Below are 20,645 nucleotides of genomic sequence, written 5' to 3' on the forward strand. Positions count from 1 at the left end.
GTGGGAAGAAGGAAGCCACAGTCCCTAGGATCTGTGTTCCCCTGGGGACCCTTTTTCCACGTGGACACCCTAACTTGTTTCCTCTGAGTTAACCACCGGATAGGCATCCTTCCCCACCCATAGCCTGGGGAGTCCAACCTGCCAGGAGGTCAGACGGGGCCTGCTGTTCTGGCCTCCAGGGGAGGTCCTGTCCCCTGTACCTGGTATGTCTGCCTCTTCACCCTCGTTGGCTGATGACCTGCATGCACCTCTGTCCTTCACCGTCTTCATGGGCCGACCTGGCCCTAGGCCACAGGCTGACAAACATCTAGAAGTGGATATGAAGGAGGCAGGCCTCTCCTGAGCCATCCCAGCCTATGTGACTCTCAGGCCCCACCACCCTGGAGTGGGGAGGAGCTCACTCCTCATCTCTCAATGAGAACTTTCTCAAGGAGGCCCTTTGTCCTCAGACCTTCCCCAAACTGTCCCCCTCCAGCTTTACAACCTCTCTCCCCTACCAAACTCTTCTAAAAAATTCTTTGCACATTTTTTTCAAGATAGAATTAAATGACAGGAACTGACTATTTAGGGAGGGGTTCCTGAGAGGAAATGGGATCTCTACAACCTTGAAATTACAGGACTTTTTTTTTTCCTCAAAAGAAAAACTCATTAGATCATTGATATTCTCAGCCAGACATTGTTTTGAAATACGCTCTCCTCTGTCCTTTCACAAACTACAGGCTTTCTCCCTCTTTGAAAATAAGATCACATCAAGTCAGGGATTAGAAATGGGAAAAATTCAATCAGAGCCTCCCTCGGGCCTGCTACACATCTCAATACACTCATAGGCCGGCAGAATCAGCTCCCGTTACAACCCAGCTCAGCATCATCATTCAAAACGCACCGGTAGGAAATGGTGAAACAGAAGGACCTTTCATCCCCGAGTGAGCGAGGCCTGCAGGGCTGCTCTCCTAGGTCCGGAAGCTGGTGGTGCCTGGGCCGAGTGGAGTCAGGGCCTCTTGCTTAAATAGACAGTAGGGCAGGGCGGGCCTGGGGGGCGGGCATGGAAAGTGGGCTGTTTACCCAGCACAGCAAAGCAGTGTCTACAGATCCAGCAGTGGTCCTGAGCACGCCTGCCTGCTTGTCCACCAGGAGCCTCAAGCCCACAGGCCCAGAGACCGCAGACCAGCACCTGGGGTGACCTCTGATGGACGTGCAGCTCTAAGTGACACCATGTCCCTGGATGCTTGGTCCAGGTTCCTGGATGCCTCTACCTCCCCTGAGACACAGCCCAGTCAGCAGAACCAGCTGTGGAGCTGGATGGACCTGCTCCCTAAACCAGTAAGTAGTGGCCTCAGGCAGGGCATCTCCCCAAGCCTCAGTTTCTACTTTCTTTTCTTTTCTTTTTTTTTTTGTTTTAAAGATTTTATTTATTTATTTGACAGAGAGACAGCAAGAGAGGGAACACAAGCAGGGGGGAGTGGGAGAGGGAGAAGCAGGCTTCCTGCCTAGCAGAGAGTCCGATGCGGGGCTCGATCCCAGGACCCTGGGATCATGAACTGAGCCGAAGGCAGACGCTTAACAACTGAGCCACCCAGGCGCCCCAGTTTCTACTTTCTTTCTGACTTCATAGGTCCAGAAATAATGTGTGCAAAGGGCCTGGCACCTAGAAGGTTGATTTATTTATCCACATTGGAATGCAGGGGCCACGTTCCGTCAACAAGGTTCAAGGCCAGAGATGTTTAGAAACGTATGTAAAGTCACAGAGCCCTGTAGCTGAGTGTCAGGGTCAGACGTCATGCAGACCTGAGACTAGGTTGGGTTGCTGGAAGCCCCTTGGGGTGAGGGTGAGAAGCAGTTGCTGGCCTTGGGGAAAGGTCTTGACTGAACTCTGGGGAAGGAGTTACCCCTAAATCTCCAATACCAAGGCAAAGGGAGAGGCATGGCTGGACAGGCATACTCAGAGGCCTGTGTGTGCATTTGGTTGAGACCTTATTGGCGGGGTACAGAAGTATCTCAAAGTCACTGCTAGGGATGGCTGGTGAAAGGACCTTCCCCCCACTAAATGCATATATTATAGCCCTAACCCCCAATGTGGCTGTATTTGAGATGGGGCCTCTAAGGAAGTAATTAAGGTGAAATGAGGTCATAAGGGTGAGACCATGATCCAATTGGATTAGTGTCCTTTTAAAAAAGACATCTGAGACTCCCATGGCTTTATACATGCATCAGGAAAGGCCATGTGAGGACTGCAAAGCCAGGAAGAGAGCTCTTACCAGAGACCCAATCAGCCAGAACCTTGATCTTGGGCTTCTGGCCTCCAGAATTGGGAGAAAATGCATTTCTGTTGGTTAAGCCACCCGGTCTGATCTTTTGTTATGGCAGGCCCAGCAGACTAACACAAGTGGATGGGATTGAGCATGGGGAGCGTGGAAAAGGACCTCCAGTTCAGGCAACTGAATGGGGCCTAAAGTCGCTCACTGGCCAGGGGTGGGGTGGGTTAAGGGAGGGTTGTGGTGTGGAGGGACATTTGCATGGATGTGTCCAGGTGGCAGTGGGATATTCAGACCCACAACTCAGCAGAGAAGTCTCGGCTGGAGCAGGATTTGGGAATTATTAGAGTGGAGGTTAAATCTTAGGAGTGGCTGAATTTTGTCAGATCACTTACTCTTTCTTTTTCAACTAATCCATTCTAATTCCAGTGTCTTGTTATATCAGATTTTGTCTTTCATATTTTTGTAAAAAGTCAGACATTCCCTCTCTCTTTTTAAGTATAATTGTGTACAAATTCCCCCCCATTTTTTTAATGAGTCTGTTTTCTACTACTTAGAGCGAGTCTTACTTAGGAGCATAACTGCCATGCGGTTAGGGCACTCAGGTGTGGTTCGAATGGCACATTTCTTCCTGAGATTCATCTTGTCTTCACTATTTGTGATGTCAGTCCTCTTGTCATTCTTATCTAATTTCAAAAGAACATATCTCCCTTCAGCTTGCCAGATCATTTATCATTCCAAATTGTAACTAGCAAATACTGATTTCTTTCTCTCAGAGTTAAACTTGAAAGGCACAGTGTGCGTTCTTTATTTCTAGGCTGAGCTGTTTTTTTCATCTCTCGAAATTTTTCTTGTATTGTTTCTTTGCTGACGTTTCCCTCATCGTGTGCCTCACCCCGTTTATCTTTCTCTCACCTACTGTAGGGCTGTGACACTGTCTCTCATTTCCAAAAGGGTTATTTGTACCTCTGATTGTCTTCTTTGTCTGCATTTCTGGTTTGATGTCTTACTTTACCCTCAACAGCACCTCTTTCTTTGCTCTATTGTTTCAGTTATCCCAACTTCTACTTCTGGACATGTTTCAATTCTTTTATAGTTTCCACCATGGAATTACAGGTTTTTTGGCGGGGGTAGGGTGAGTGGGGGTTCTGATCTGTTCCTGTTAGTATTGTTTTTTGTCACATTTCTTTCACAGTAGTTATTACCCAGTTCATCTTCTTTGTTCCTGGGGCCTTTCAGATTCCATCATTTAAAAAGCAAACAAGGTGACATGTATTGAAGGCCCACTGTGTGCAGATGCTGCAGTTCTGTGGGAGCCCACTGCTCCTATAGGTCTGGTACAGCAGAATTCTGCACTTAGAGCTGCTTTGAGGGAGGTTCTGGTTAACTAAGATTTATTCCATCTTGTTCCAAAAAAGATTTAAACTGTGTTCTATGTACAATATAATAGACTTTTTTTTTTTTTTTTAAAGCACTGGGAGAATTAGAGCTAAGGGGAAAAAAGGTAGAAAAAGCAAGTAGCAGCCAAGCAGAGACACAAAGAGAACATGCAGGGGGTGAGGGTCTCCGTATTCTGATGGTGCCCTCAGTGGGCACAGAGGGGTCGTGTCTTATGACCAAGGCTTCTCCTTTTGACTTCTGTTGGTGGTGTTGAAATGACCCTTTGTTTTAAGTTCTTACTTGAAAGTCTGTGGCACAGAAGAGGCCCCCTTGGTGTGACTCACTCTACAAGCCCCCCAGGTGGGGAACACCTACTTAAAATTATTTCCCAATAGGGATGGAATTGGAAAGAGACAGAGGCAAGAGACACGTGACAGTGTGGGCAGGCTGCATGTAAACAGTGGGACAGCCACCTCCTGCTGGTCTTTCAAAAGTTGGTATTGATTGAGCAACTAATCGGATGTGTATTTCCTGTGCTCTGAATCAGATAGCTTCCCTGTTTTGGGGTGGCAAGTGTAATCTGGGAGTGGAAGGCTTCTCGGGGTCTCTCTGTTCCCACAGAACTCCACAGTGGCCTCATTTCACACCTCTCAGGAAACAGTTTTCCGAGTGACAGATTGATTGGTGTATGGGTGGTTACCAAAAAAGAATCTATTTTATTAGCTATTTGTCTTGCAAAGTGAAATCGTTTTTTAAAACTTTATCAGAATGTCATCGTCCTGGGGTTTTGCCCCTGGCTTGGAGAGAAGATCTGCGGACCCCACAGATAATGAGCTGCCATGTCTGGGTCTTACTCGAGCCCCTGGATGATGAGCCTGGGATGTGCTGCCCAGGCTGAAGCTCTCGGGGCGGGGGGGGGGGGGGGTGAGGGGGGGAAGGGCATGAGGGGCTCGCTGGGCACCAAAGGGGTATTGCCAAATCTCATCCTGATGCCTGAAATGGCTTTCTTTCTTTCTTTTTTTTTTTTTTAATGTACCAAGGGAAAATGAGAATCTAGACGTTCATACACGTGAGAGACCATGTACAGGTAACCTTGCTTTTCTATTTGAGAAGAAAATAGAAAACATTCCACTTACTCATTTTTTTTAGATGAAAAACTAGGAACTATATGAAACAATTAAAAAGCATTTGGTTTTCTATTGGTGGCAGTTAAAGAAGAGAGAAAGACAGAGGGGGACTAAAACCCATGGAGGGAAGGCAGAGGGTGGAGTTTGGTCCCCAGGAAGCCTCAGTGGGCCCAGCCCCCATCAGTTGGTCAGTGGGCAGAGGCTCTGTCCTTGGCCCTTCCATCAGCCCTCAACCTGTCCCATCCAGAGTCAAGGCCAGTCACTCCCAGCTCTGCAGTCCATTTCCGGTCCCTGCTCCTCCTCTTCCTTCCCTCCTCGGGCCTCCTCACTCTTTGCCTGCCTGTGGGCCGTCCACCATGCTCGGGTCCCAGCCCAGATCCCAGCTCAGGTCCCCAGCATGAGCCGCTCTGAGTTCACTCTGCCCCTTCTGTCCAGAACGTCCAGATCTCCCTCTGCGCAAAGAACAAATCCCTTTACCTAGCCTGGTGTGGGGACCTTTGGTGATGGGGTCCAGCCTTCCTCTGCCTCATTTCTGCTCCCCGTCCCTCCCAGTGATTGGTTCTGATGGCCCCGACCTCTAGCTTTCATCTTTCCTGGAACACTGCACGCTCTTTCACGCCTGCGTGCCTTTGTACATGCTGTCCCCAGTGTCCCCAGGGATACCCCCTGTTGGTGCACCTGGCACCCATCCTCTACGGCTCAACTCTGCAGCTGCCGGCCCCCATCCTTCAATCGCACACCCACCGGGCATCGGACTGGTAGCCTAGAGCCTCCTGAGCACTGAGCACAGAGTCCAGTCCCTGAAAGGCCTTCAGGGAGCCGAGGTTGGATTAATACAGTGGTTTCTAGCCAGGCCAGAGTGTCGGTCACCAAAGCGTCCAATTCCCTCTGTATGTACCAGGTGGTACAGCAGGAGCTTTGAGAAAACTTCCCGATCGTTTGAACTAGTGCATCAGTTAGGCTGCCTTGTATAAAGGGAGACTCTGCAATCACATAGCTAGAGTGGCAGAGCCTAGACTCGGAGTACGACTCATCCACGGCCCCATCCTGGCTTGAGTTTTGACCCCACAGGGCTCCCTAATGCTCAGAAGGCACCCACAGGCAGGGGAGGAACCCCCCCCCAGAGGTCTGAGAAGGCTGATAGCCATCACCCTCCCCTCTTTGCTGCCACCCTCCTGTGTCCCAGAGGGATTTGAGGTGGATGGTGCCACTGTTTGTCCTTACACCTGAGCGTGAGGGTTGTTCTCTTGGACGTCTGTCTGGGCAGAGAGCTGGGGGTGCTGGGAGGGGGTAAGCCAGCAGGAGCCAGGCAGAGCTATTGTTGGGGGTCTCCGGGTGTCAGGGGGACACTCTGGCCGAGCACCATCATCTCTCATTGGGTCCTTCAGCCTTACCTCCACCATTCATTCTCCACACAGAAGCCAGAGTCTGCTTTCTATTTGCAAACCCGAGTACCCTCTCAGCTGAAAACACCCCCCAGATAAAACCCGTGCCCTGGGTCCATCCTCCTCTCCTGTGTCATGCCTCGCCAATCTTATCCACCCGGCTCGTGTCTCCAGAGCTCTCCTTTCTCCTCCTGCGGTCCTGGTCTCTTTCAAGGCAGGCCTTTCCTCACACTGTCCCCTCACGCTGGAACCCCCCACCGCTTGCCCCCTGGCCTGAGGGAAGCCTTCCCAATCTCCCCTCCCGTTTACTATTAGAGAATCCCATAGGGAGCGCCCATTGCTCCCCTCCCTGCCTCTGAGGGGGCTGGGACCAGGTCACGTGTCCGACAGTCCTGGCCACCAGCATATAGACAAGGCTGTGAGGAATGACAGCGGCAGGGAGGAATGTGCCCCAAATGCACCCCTCCAAAGGGAGATGTCAGATCCTGTTCTGGGAAGTTGGGGGCCAGAGGAGAGGGACTGTCCAAGAGGCAGGTAGTTGCTTGGAACGTGCCTGGGCTTTGGCCACGTGGACGCCGTGCCGAAGCCACGGCTGTGAATGAGGGCAGGGGGAGGACAACGGGGGGTCAAGGACAGAACCATGGGACTCATCCCATTTTTGGCTTGGTGAGGAAAGAGGAGCCAAAGTGAACACTTGGGAGAAGGCGGGAGAATGCAGAAAAGGTGGCTAAAATATAGCACTGTTTTTATTTAGTTCTCAGATACTCTTACTTTTTTCCTTTTTCACTTAGAATAGCTGGAAAAGGAGGGCCCTACGTGGCAGTGCCTGGATGAGAAAACCATGTGTCGAAGCTGGTGCTGGATCCCTCACTCTATTTTTACCTTCCTCACACTACCTCCTTGAGCCCCGAGGGGGGCTCCTGGCCTGAGGTGGCCATCCCTCCCTTCGTTCTCCAGAAACCGCCAAAAAGCTAGCCATTCACTTCTTTTGACCAGAAATAAATGCATTAGACAAATGTTCTCAGGCAACCTTGAGGGAGGTGAACACAAAATTATCCCATAAATTACTTTTGTTTCCTTTCCTCAGTTCAAAGTTGGGTTTTTTTTTGTTCACATTAGTACATGAAAGTTGGACAGTAATTAATGTTCTTAAAATAGAACGCCCATAGTCCCATGTTTAGAAAGAAAAACCACCTAGGAATGAAAGAATGTGGACGCATGTGAAATGCTACTTCTATTGGCTACAGAATCTTTGATGAGCCTCAGTGGGAGCGCCTGGCAAGCGGGATTTGCGGCCGAACACGCCATGGCCGACCGTGTCTGTGGTGGCTTTTCATTCTGTTCCCGGCTCCAGGTCAAGGAAGCCTTTGACATCGTGGCCAGGAGCTGTGGGGGTTCACCAACCTCTAACTACAGTTCTCTTTTAAAATATTGATGAACAGTCCCTCTGTTGATTCACTCGTTTTTAAACACGGAGGCTGTAGCGGTTGGCTCTGCTCGAGGAGAGCAGACTCTCCAGGCCTCCTCAGGCCACAGAGCCTCTCCCCACACCTTGAGGCTCTGGGACTCTCTTTCAAACACTGAAGGAAGAAAACTGCCCCTCTGGGTGGGGGTGAGGGAGGTCACTTTAGGATTCAAACTCAGGCCTGGCTAGGCTGCAGGGGGAGGCCCTGCTTTCCCCAGATGGGGACTTGGGCCCTCTGCTACTCCTACCCAGGGTTCAGGGTGGAGGTGCGGGGTTAGGCAGGAGGGGCCGCCATCCTCCTCCCACTGCCCCCTGGCCTGATGCCCCACTGCATGTCTGGTCACCCGTCCCTGGGATGGAGGGGAGTGGGACTGAGGGGATCACTTCCAGTCCCATAGGGTGGAAGAGCTAAGTGCCATCCATCCCATCTTGGGGACACCCACACAGAAGGACCTTGCAGGCCCAGGCTCCCCCAGAGGCAACTGACTACGATGTGGGGATGGGTGGTGGTCCCTATTCTCCTGGAGGACTTGGCACCCAATCAGCTGCTTCTTGCCCGTACTCTCAGCTTTTCATCGCCTGACCTCATTGATTGAGGACTCAGCCAGCAGCCAGGCACTGACCTGGCTTCGGTAGTAACCTTGTCCAGAGAAAAGCACCTCATTACAAATGGGGTATGTCAGCGATGCCCATGATACCCCAAAGCTCCTGACTCTGTGGGGCTGGGGCCAAGTTCCTGATGTCATCACTCTTCTCCACACGGCAGCATACAGAGTAGCTACTATTGTTACTCTTTTACAGATGAGGCGACTGAGGCTCAGAGAGGGGAAGTGTGCTGCCCAAGACCACCACGGAGGAGGTGGGATTGGAACCCGGCTCCATCGGACTCTGAAACCAGAGCTCTTCTCAGTCCACCCTGCCACAGAGCCTTCTGGTCCCACTTCTTACCTTTGGCAAGTGGCCTCTGGAAGGGGGACCCTCAAATACATGTGATGTGGCCCTGGGGGAGGGTGTCTTGGGTTCTGCTGTGGTGCTGCTTATCAAATCCTGCCCAGCTCGACTGGGGTGCCCCCTTAGTTGGGGGACCTTGTTGACATGACCCATTCGGACTATAATTTTAAGAGGTAATTATGGATCAGCTTGGTGACCATCAGGCCCTTCTGCTACATCCTAGGAAATGGACCTAACCCTGTTACAGGGTAAATCAGATATAAGCAGCTCCTAATTCAATAGGGTGGCTCTAAAGTAACATTTATCAAGATACAGAAGCTGGTCCAGTGAGTTAGACAACAGTGGTGGTTGGATTAGACTCAGACAAGAGGAACCCATTTGCTGATAGTTTTAAAAAGATTAAGTGGGAGAGACGAACTTTTCTAGTACTGTCCATTATTAGGTACATTCACTCATGTGTTCCAGACACAGACAGGGGCATCTTTCAGACTGGCCACGTGCATGCCTCAGCCTCATCCCACTATGCTTCATCCTTCAAGTCCTGACAAAGGTGCCTAGACACCCGGAACACCTCCTTGTCCAAAACTGAAGCTGGGCAAATAGCCAGTGGGCGGGGCTGGCCATTCCTGCCCCTTCTGTGCCTGAGAATCCGAAAACTCTCAGCTACAGAGCTCAAGTACATGGCAAACTTCTGGCCAGCTCTGAGTGGGACAGACTCTCTTCTGACTGGTGGTTTGGGAGTCACATAGGGCTAAAATAATAATCAGAATTTTGGGTGATTGCGACTGCATGTGTCACTTTTGCATTCGATGGAACATTCTGTCCCGGCCTCCTTCCCACATGCCAGCTGAGTTGACCAACAGCAATCCCAGGCCCACACCAGAACCGTTTTCCACAAACTTACAGAGGCGGTGGCACTGAGAGCCAACGATGTTCCATAGGCTCCTCCCCCAGCCTCCCTTCGCTATGTGGGCCTGCCTGCCAGACCTCTGTGCAAGCCTCCACACCCCTTCACCCACACTAGGGCTGGCTAGTGACCGTCCTCGGATCCACCACGTCCCCTCTTGGGCTCTTGCTCCCCCAGCTCCTCTCACAATTGTTAAGGTCTAACTCTTATTTTATTATTTTTTTTAAAGAGATTTTATTTATTTTTTTGTCAGAGATGGAGAGCACAAGCAGGGGGAGCGCAGGCAGAGCAGGTAGAGGGAGAAGCAGGCTCTCTGCCAAGCAAGGAGCCTGATGTGGGACTCGATCCCAGGACCCTGGGATCATGACCTGAGCCGAAGGCAGACGCTTAACCGACTGAGCCACCCAGGCGTCCCTAAGGTCTAACTCTTACAATAAATTCCTTATTCCATCACACTTACAGTGGTTCTGCCTCCTTGATTGAACCCTGAGTGATAAGGCAGCCCACCTCTCCAGGTAGACCTCATTTCTCTCTCCTGGAAAATGGGGATGGTGTGAGACATACCAGTTCCAGGAAGGGGGCTGAATGCAGGTGCTAGGTCTGAGCCTGGGATTGACTCTGGAGAGTACATTTGTCATAGTCTGCGGACAAGCTTTAGGCCAGAATCATGACTCGGTCGGGCTTTTCATCTAGACACCAGCTGTAGGAGCCCCACAGAGCAGGGCCCTCATGAGGTCAGTGGACAGGTTTATGCTGGTGGCAGATATGGGGGGTCCTTCTAATGGTCTGATTGGTTATGTAGCACCGTGGGTGCCACGACGGAGTGTTTAAGGCAATGGCCGGCTAGAACCTTTCCTGATTAGACATGGTATCTCACTTGGGAATGCAACCCTAAATTGGAACATCATTCTCCTGGGAAGCCAATGAGTGCTGAGTTAGGAGGCTTCCAAGAAGCTGCTGAGAAGGGCAAGAATGGCTCTTCGGGCAGAGACGCACTCTGCTGACTTGCTGGTGAGGAGGCTTGGCTCCCGTACGATGAGGAGCTGGAGAGTGGATTTGTAGATGCTGGATCAGGGTGCTGCACACACGGTGCCCGCCTACCTCTGGCCCCAGGTCATGGCTCCCACTGTCACACCCTGCCCGCAGATGTCCCCCTTCTTCACTGTCTTCAGGTCCCTGCTCAGATGCCACCCCCTCGGAATCGCCTGTGCCACCATGTGCACACTAATGCCCCGTTCCATCACCCTCTATGCTCTTACCCTGCTCCACGTTTCTTTCCAAAGTATCACCATCTAACCCAGGATGCATTTCCATGTTGTCTTTCTTCCTCCACTAGAAGGTAAAGCTCCACGAAGGCACGCTCCTGTCTGTTTTGTTCACTGTTGGATCCGCGACACCCAGAACAGCACCTGGCTCGCAGTAGACACCAGGGCAAATTTGCTGCACCTCAGAACTGATCTCCGTGTAAAGAAAAGTGTCCTGCTCTCACCTCTACCTGTCTTCATTTGTGCTTGAGAACACCGAAGACAGCACCCCCAGCCTGGAGGAAGGCTGCTCCTCGGGGTCAGGAAGGCTGGTTTGATCAGTTAAGTACCAAACCTGAATTCTCAACACCAGGGGTTTAGTCTTTTCTTCTGATCATCACTCTTGATCTTAGGCTTTGTAACCATTTTGGAAGTGGATTTGGTGTGATTAAATTCTTTTTTAAGCTAATCCTAATAGAAAACAAAAGTTTTAAAGGGAGTGAATTAGAACGGATTTGCTGATGTCTGATCACTTGTGCGATAATTCACCCCAGGCTCATTTCAAAACCGGGGCTGGGCATCACGTCCTGGAGAATACTCCACCGGATCTTCCTGTAAGGGAGGAGGGAAGACTCCCGTCCTTAGACGAGAAGAGTTACACGGGAGTCAGAGGGGCCATGGGCTTTGAGGAGCAGAGCTGTTGGAAAGCCCATGCACTTGATTTCGCAGGGAGCACCAGTCCTGGCTGGCAGGAGTCAGCATGGCTGGGGTGGTGGGCATGTTACCCGCCCTGGCCTGGTTTCTGTTTTCTCTTGGAATCCTCGTGACCACAGCTTGGGAAACGCAAGGATGGGTGTGCAGGGGGTGGTGCATGAGGAGGGTCTGGCAAAGGGCTTTTGGTAGCAGGACTGCAGGGTCAGGTCGGGGTCTCTCAAGGAGGAGGAGGAGAGGAGTCCCCTGTGTCCCTGGCCCACCCGCCACTGAGGCACGAGCTCCCGGAAGCTGGTGTGTCTGCAGCTCAGCCCAGTACAGAACCTGGGGGTATCATGACGGCGAGAAACGATGTTTCCAAGAATATAACGTAGAAAAGAAAGCTGTCCACCCAAATTGGAAACAAAAAGTCACTGGCACTTGATTGGGACCTGGAACCTTGTGGGAGACCCTGTTCTTGGCAACACTAGAAGCGGGGAAACTGTGAGTTTCCTCTCTGTCACCCCAGTCACACGAGTGCGGACTTGCTGGGCCCCGTGGGCGAAGCTGGGGTAGAACCTGGCTTTTAGCCAGATATGTGGTAACTTTCAGAAAATGGGATTTCCCTCTTCTGCTGGTTTGGTTTTTAACTTTGGGGATTTATCATTTGTTTAATCTCTAGCTTTTGGGAGCAGACAGGAAGGTTTCTTCCCCCAAGACAGGCGCTATGATGAGGGTTTGGGGTCACAGCCTTAGGACTCAACGGCTGCCCTGCATCTTCTTGTCCTGCTGGCCTGGCCGGCACGGCTCCCACACCTGCCGGCTGCCTGGCCCCGGCTGCCTGGCCAGGCTTCATTAAAGGAGACGCTCGGAATCATTCTGTCTGGGAGGTCTTATGGTCCGTTCCCATCGCGAACCCAGCTACACTCGGATGAACGTGGCGGCTTGGGGTACAACGAAGCGCCACACGCAGTGCCACGAGCCTTATCTCACTCAATTCTCAACCCAGTCCTAGTCTGAGAAGGCCTCAGAGGTCACCGCTTTTGCCCTTGGTCAGTCGCAAGGCTGGCATCTGCAGCCCCATGGCTGTGTTGTGAGGGTCTATGCTCTTAGCCAGCCTGTCATTCTTCCCAGGGGGCTTGTTTGATGATTCATCTCTTACTCTATACCCAGAGACAATGAGGCGGAAACCAGAAGAAAAAGGGGCTATTATGATAGCACTATTTGCCGTTTACCTAAATTAGATAATAAATCACGGAGCTACTTGAAAAATATACATGTCAACGTCTTGAACATCTAGTTATCACTTAGTGCCATTTGATGGTACCTATGGTATAATTAAGACTTTTGTAGAGAAAATAAGATATTCTCTGTGAAATGGAAAAGTGAATGGGAAAGTGCATTTAACCTGGCCCTCCTCTTCCTCAGGGACAGGGCAACAGACCCGTGGTGGTGGGTGTCTGGGGGCGCTTGGGCTGGTCGGTGGATTGCAAGCATTCCCAGCCCCCTGCAGACCAGCATGGGACGCCGGGAGGGGGAAGCCTGTCGCCTAAGTAGCAGCGGGCCCAGCTGAGTGATGCTGCCGAGCCCCAAAGAACTCCGTGCCCATTCATCAGCCTCAGCATAATTGGGCATCTGCCACTGGCATCTCCAGATGTTTGCCTTGATCAGACGTTGATGCGGTTCAGTGTTTTCATTGAGAGCCTCATAAAAAGCTCTAGCTGGTTGGGGACGCTTATTGTTCATTTTATTTGAGTTCCTTATCATGTGCAAAATGTTCCAGGCACCATTAGGAGACACAAAAGACTCAGAAAACACAGTTTCAGGGCGGGTGGAAGCTCACCCTAGTGCGGAGGAGGAGACACGGCCTCTGAAATTTACAAACATTTGCAGAACACAATCAGCTAGTCGGTCGCAGCCGCACATCAGGGCAGGGGGTGGGGTGGCGGAGACTGAGGATTTAATGCTCGCCTGAGAGAATCTTCTAAAATCAGATGGGTGTTCCAGGCTGTTTGCTCCTTAATGTGGTCTTCAAATTACTTCTCAGCGAAATTGGGAGTGTGAGGGCCCGTCCTGGGGCAGAAGCTTGATCAGGAGGAGATCAAAGGGACATGGATCCTGCTTGAGGTGAAAGGTTTGAGGTGCAGGTCCAGGCACATTATAATTATTGCTTAACCGTAAATGTATCTTGGCAAGATACATTGATTTGCACATAGGTTGCTAAGGGCATTTAAGGGAAAGCAGACCATAGGCAATGAGAACTGTCCCCATCAATTTACCAAATTCATGTCTGAGCATCGTGGCAGTGCGGAGAACCCTGCTCATAGGCGTAAATTAAGGCTATCTTCCTTGGAAAAGGATAATTTAAATGATCAATAACCTCTCTCGCAAGAATATTTTGAGAGCATTCCTTTCTAAAAATTGACTTCATTTATTCTTTCCTCTTATCAAAAAAGGATTTGTAGAGGTTTTTAACAAAAGATACGACAGTGGGGTTATTAAAATTGAAATGGGAAATCAGAACTCAATAAGAAAAGAGAATACAAGTTTTGTTAACTGTAATGGCTATCCTCACTTCTGTGACCAAGGTCTACATTTGGCTCTGAGCTTCCTGGAATCCAAGGTCAGAAGGGCAACATAATCAATGACATAGGTTCGACTACTGAAATGGACCAACTATGTCAATTCTTGACTAATCAGTCATGAATTTATAAAAAAAGCAAGAGAGGCAGAGGAAACTTTTGGGGAAATGGGATATTTTTTAAACATTTAGAAGGGAAAGATGGATTTTGACATTTTTTTGTGAGAGGCAAAGCTTGGGCAACAATGACAGACACGCCCACTAAGATCTGGGTGAAACCTGGAATAAGCTCTGATTCGATCAGTTCATTGCTGAATGAGTCACTCCGGACCAGGACGCAGGCATTCAGCGTGTCTGGCCTGTCCTCAGGAAGAGGCTGTGTTCGATTTCTCCGCTCTGCCTAGACAGCACCTGGTACATTTTGCACATAAAGAGCTCAAACGTGGCTTTGTCTCCCCTGGGTTGAGAACTCCGGGCGGGCAAGGACCCATTCCCAGCACCCCCTGGGTATGTCTGCTGCTAGTAGCCACTCAGCGTTGGATAATAACAGCTCACAAACCAAAAATGGGAAACGTATTCGTAAAATGACAAACACCTTTTGCAACGTAGTGGGAGCATTTTCGCAACTCTCAGTGACAACAATTGAATCTTCCAGTTTTCTGCTTTTGCCGTGAAGAAATTCTGGATGGACCTGCCCAGAGGCAGAGGGGAGGTTATGAAGCATTAGAAGAGTTGATACAGTTGTGTTATTGGACTTCATTCTAGAAGGGTCTGCCGTGGCCCCTATGATGGCGTGCTCACCGAAGGGCTCTGCTTAGGCAGACTTGTGTCAGGTCTCACAAGGCCCCCACCTCCTCGCCAGTAGGTAGATGGTGGGAGGGGGCCTGGAGGGGGAGGGGCCCTCAGTAACAATGCTGACCAGTCTCTAGCGGTCCTCCCAGCAGGCTTTGGGGGGGGGGGATTCCAGCAGGCACTGCATTTTACAGTTGGTCTGCAGTCGCCTTTCATCCTCAATTACTCAGTGCAGATTCCTGTGCTGCTCTAAAGATCCTTTGTGTTTCACCATTTTGTTTGAAAAAATCCCTAGAGGGCTCATTTTGGTCCCAGCAGGGAATGCCTTTCCTGAGAAATGAAGTCCTGGGCTCAGGCAGGCAGGGTCTCTGGAGGCTCCTGAAGTCTGAGATGCTGGCAGAGGGGAAGGGTGCAGCGGGGGAGGGCTGACGGCCGTTGCCTGGACATCAAGCCCTCAGGAGGGGGGAAGCATCTGCAAGCAAGACATTGCTCGTGGCAAAGGCAGGGTGTTTGGGTCCCTCCTGTCCCAGCCATGCTGGGTCTGTGCTGGGGGCCGTATCGTCTGAAATGTGGAGCTCTGAGCAGGGGCGCTGCCTCCGGGCACAGCAGCGGGTCTCCCGCCTAGCTGGGAGGCTGCGGGTAAGTCAGGTTTTCCCTCTGGGCCTTGCTTTTCTTCCTCTCAGAAGTGGGGATTTGAATAGTATATCAGTCACACCAGATCAAGGTGTCCTGAGGATAAAATGCAACACAAAGTCCTGTCACAGCATCTGGCTCAGAGCCTGTGCTTGCTGTGACTGTGGTTATGTGCTTCTTATCCTGTCCTGGCCGCTGAAGGGCCCACCAGCTCTCTCCCCCAAGTCTCATGTCCTTGACATAGGTTTTACACCCACGGGAGAGAAGGCTGAGCTTAGTCCCCACTCAGGCGAGCCTCATGACCTCCCCGACCCTATGTGCGAGGTGGGGCATCCAGACGAGTCCTGCCTGTTGCCTGAGTGCTGTGGGAATCAAGCACCGTGAAGACCCTGGAGAGACAGTCCCCTGCCCCCCAACTCCAGCTCATGAGGACTGAAGACAGCACTCAGAAGATGCCCGGCGCTCACAAATGCCCAGCAAGTCTGGTGAGGGTATGACAAACTGCCGACTCCATGGGTGCTATTTGGGGAGGGAGGGCTCAGGGGAGAGGGGGATGGGGAGAGCTGGGGGGTTGGGCCCTGTTGTCCACAGACCTGGGACCGCCCCACCAACCTGAACATGGTTGGTGTTGTCATTCCAGATGCCACTCTGAGGATCAGGCACCAATAACGCATGAATTCGTCTCCCGGCCTCACCACTGCCCAGCCCCCCAACCTCAGGGGTAGGATTGTCCTATATTTTTATATACTAAATATGGCACCTCTAAGCGAAGGGGTTAAGAATAAACAGTGGAGGGGAAGCTGGGTGGCTCAGATGGTTAAGCATCTGCCTTCGGCTCAGGTCATGATCCCAGGGTCCTGGGATGGAGCCCCGCATCGGGCTCCCTGCTCAGCAGGAAGCCTGCTTCTCCCTCTCCCCCTGCTTGTGTTCCCTCTCTCGCTGTCTCTCTCTCTGTCAAATAAATAAAGAAATAAAATCTTTAAAAAAAAAAAGAAGAATAAACAGTGGAGAAGCTACTGGATGTAAACCAGCCTGTCTTTGGACGCCTGAGACGCATAGAAAGCTGTGAGTGCCCAGAGAGTTCCTGGCGGCAAATCCTCACTTTGCAGCAGGGTTCAGCGGAGGAGAGTCATTTTACCGGTTTCTCTACCGCCTTCAATGGCTGTACTGGAGTAGATCCTGGGTTTTTCGTTTTTTTAAGATTTTATTTATTTATTTGACAGAGAGAGAGAGAGCTAGCAAGCAGAAGCAGGAGGAGTGGCAGAGGGAGAGGGAGAAGCAGGCTCCCCACCGAGCAGGGATCCCGATGCTGGGCTCAGTCCCAGGACCCTGGGATCATGACCTGAGCCAAAGGCAGATGCTTAACTGACTGAGCCACCCAGGTGCCCCTGTTTTTTTGCTTTTTAATTCAGAAGTTTCCCAGGCATGGAGAAGGACTTACAATGTAAGCCAGAGGAAGGCTCCAACACTCCTGTTACAAGCAGTGTAAGTAAAATAGAGCCGGCAGCACGATGGGCCTGGCCCTGTCATCCATGCAGAGTCCAGGCAGAGCGAAGACCGCTGAGGGCAGGAGCAAGGCTCCCAAAACGTCAGGTCAGGAGCTGCTCGGGCTCTGCAGCAGATGCCAGCAAGTTCTGTCTCAGTGGGGCATCTGGGGGGGCATCCCTGACTGCCCCTGTGGCAGAATGGGAGGTGGCAACTGTTGGGCCCGAAGGTGTGACATTTGAGAAGCCAGCAGGACCGGACCATGTGGCTGGACCGCTCGGAGGCCAGAAGGCCCCTGTGGCCATGGAGGAGGGCAGCGTCCAGGCAGAGCGGGCCTGTGTGCGGCCCCTCGGGTAGTCAGACCCGCAGGGAGGGTCAGCCCGGTCCCCCTCTTCCTGGGCCCAGGCCTGTCTTGCTGGCACCACCTCAGTCCAGTAATCAGGGACGGGCACAAAGTCCTTGGGTACCTGGTGTTCAGGAACCACTGCAGGGCTAGAGTGGAGAGCTCCAGTTATGGGGGTCACGCTGCCTGGCCAGACAGGGGCTCAGAGCTGGGGCTGCCACCCTCCACCATCCCCTGCCAAAGTGACCACTACAGTTCAAACTGGAAGCCTGGGTTTGTGGGATTTTCTCCTTGGAGTCCCTCCTCACTCGCCAGCAGGCATGAGCGGAGGGGTAGGGAGTAAGGGGTGGAAATGGGGGCACTGGGGAAGGGATGGGGGCCGCACTGAGGCTGGGCTGCCCCCAGAATTGAGGTTGGGCAGGTGGAAATGATGATGGATAATGAGCAAAGAAAATGGAGCCCACGCCCAGCAATGGAGGAACACGCAGCCAACATGTGCCACATCCTCCGAAAACTAGCTGGGCCACTAAAGCAAGCCCCATGCTTTATCTTGGTTTTTGACTCTGTGAAACGGAATTCCTAATGCCCTCCCAGGGGAAGTGGCTGCGAGGCCCTGGGGATCCCACGCAGTGGGGCAGCCAGCAGGAAGTGCTGAGGGTGGGAGCTGGGGGCGAGGAATGGAAATTGACTGAGGCACTGGGGGGGCCAGTGTGCCTTGCACAGAAATGAGAGTGTGGGGGGAAGTAAGGTGTTTGGGGACATGATGAGTTTGAGAAGGTGGGAGGCAGCTGGGAACGGGGGCCTGGACCAGGGGTAGCCACAGAGGCAGAAGGTGGGTAAGGGTCTTTTGCATCAGGATGTTTGTGAGCAGCCAAGGGGCATTTGCTGAGAAGAGAAGCCAAAGATAGGTTTGGGGGGAGGGCCGGCACCTAGAACCAGCAAGGAGACAAGAAGGAGGAAAGGAGGTAGGAGGATGCTGGGAAAATGCAATGCGTGGAAGCAGAAGCAGTTGCCACTGGGCAGAGCTGTGCCCAGAGCGAGACTCTGGGGAGAGCTGCACATTTTCCTGGGAACGCAATAGGAAGAGAGGGCACGAAGTACAGATTATGAGGAATGAGTGGACGGTGAGGACGTGGCAGATTTCACTGACTGTTAAGTTACCCCCCAGCAGCCTGCTAAGAACCATGAGTGCCTGCTGGCCCAATGCCCGGTGCCAAGATATGCTGCCATCCCTGGCTGCCAGACACGCGGTGGGGGGGGGGGCGGCACAGCCAGCATGACAGCCCCCTCGTCCCACAAGAGATCAAACCACTTAACACCAAATGTATATAAAAGGTCAAGATCAGGAAATTCAACAGATTTCCAGCCACATCTACCTCCCAAAACATAGCAGTGAATCCGGAAGTAAACAGAAAACGTTTCTGCACAGTCAAAATGGCCACCACAGCACCTGCAATACTAGCGTGTTCTGCTTTGTAAGGAGACACCCTCAAGCCCTCACTCAGAGCCAACCTGCTTTTATTTGACACACAGTTCTAATAAACATTGTTACCTGATTTGAATTGAAAGAGAAAAAAATCAAAATCAAGAGAAAAGGTACAACGTAAGCGGCTCAGAAAAATCTCAACTGTGTGAGATCATCATGGTGAGGGATCAGCCTGGACAGGCTCCCAATTCCCACGCCAGCCTGATATTCTGTGATTCTCATATTTTTGTGAAGAGGATCCCCAAGTTATGAAGACATTGTGAAATCATGTTCCATCTCCATTGCTTAAGAAGGCAAGGCAGCGTACGTTATGTGTCAGGAAGTCGTTCTTTAAAAAGTTTCGGCTCTTGAAGAGGAAATGGAGCCACTTTTATCGAGCATCTACTATGTACTCACCAGCTTAAATCTGTTAACTTCCTAACAATCCTACAAGTAACCACGATTTTTTTACCATTTTATGGAAAAGAAAGTAGGCTTAGAAGGTTGAAGTGATTTGCCCCAGCGCACACCGTGAATGCTTTTCTCACTGCCCTCTACTTCCTTCCAGTTCTGGGCAGAGTGCCTGTGGGGACCACCTGCTCTCTGGCAACAGACGGCCTATCGGGCCTGAGCTCAGGGAATGCCCTCGAGGGAGCTGGTGATGCTCTCTGTCTGGTCAGCTCACCTTGGGGCCCAGTGTTCCTGCCCTGGCCTCCATAGCTTTGGCTACTCTGTGGGCTGCAGGTGGGGGCCCAGCCCTGCTCCTGCCCCTGAATCCAGGACAAAGCTCTCCTCTCCTCGGGTGTAGACCATGAGTGGTGAAGTCCTTGCAGCTGGAAGATAAACAATGGCTGCGAGAGCCCCATCACGAGGGGGTAGTTTTGTGAGCTCTGTCCTCCAGGGGAAATTACTCCTGAAGGACTTTGATGGTGACAGGCCCTGTTTTTCATCCTGTAATCATTCAGAAAAATACATACATTTCAGTTTATTCAAAACAGTGGAAAATCATTGAGGTTTTTCCTGTGTAAAGGTCAAACTATAAAAAGATAAGTGGACTCAGAGAAATCCAGGCTAGTCATGAAAACGTGGCAGTGTATTAAAATGGATCCAAAAGAGGATCTAATCCTCCTTTGGAAACAGCTCATACTAATCCCCCCCCTCCCCTTCCCTATGTGTGTTAAATTCCTGTTTGCAGGTTCAAGGACACGAAGTCAGGGACTCTCAAGGGGTAGAACATGGACGGTACAGACCGGGGTCCTTGATCAGAATCCCTGACCCGCTGCTACATGCCAAGTGTGAAAGCTGGAGCAGGAACCCTCACCTCCCTGGGCCTCCATTCCCTCGCGTGCAAAATTGGGAAGATCCCCCTTTTCCAGGCTCTCCTAGAGGTCGAATGTGCTGCCCGACGAGGTCTGGGCAGGTGAGGACTGAGTGGAGAGAACCTTCCACCATCCTGACCATGACTTCCACCTGAGGGGACAGAGGAGGCCTGGCTTGGGCCACTGGCAATGGGGATCCTGAGGAGGGTGCTGCCAGACCACGGCCTGGGGATAGATCCCCTGAGCTGGCCCCCCCTCCCTGCCACTGGATGTCCCCAGACTCTGATGGGCCTCCACCGCATACGGACTTGGGTGACCTGGGAAGTCCTTGCAGCTGGAAGCTAAACAAGTATCTTCGAGATCCCCATCACGAAGACATTTTTAAAGGGGTACTTGGTAATTCAATGGCTTTTGTGAAGCTGAGCAGGCAACTGGAGAATGATAGAGAATGATAGTTTTGAAAACGCAGCCTGGACAGTAAAATCCTCACTTTCCCCTTTACTAATTCAGAACTTCGAGAAGGTCTTTACGAGGGCCTATGGGAAGATAAGGAGCAGCTGTGTCTCCTCTTCTTTATCAAAACCACGCTCCATCTATGCTCAATTGTGTGCAGGCCTGCCTGGTTG

The 20,645-nt window shown here is 51.5% G+C and overlaps 1 protein-coding gene across 1 annotated transcript in view; it reads right to left on the bottom strand.

The window, feature by feature from the left end:
- SMPD3 (sphingomyelin phosphodiesterase 3) overlaps nucleotides 1-20,645 on the bottom strand; it is an 83,814-nt gene that overhangs the window by 30,079 nt on the left and 33,090 nt on the right. The window lies entirely within an intron of this gene.

Source organism: Phoca vitulina, unplaced genomic scaffold (genome assembly GCF_004348235.1).
Source record: "Phoca vitulina isolate PV1807 unplaced genomic scaffold, GSC_HSeal_1.0 scaffold30, whole genome shotgun sequence".
In the NCBI taxonomy this organism is placed as follows: Eukaryota; Metazoa; Chordata; class Mammalia; order Carnivora; family Phocidae; genus Phoca; species Phoca vitulina.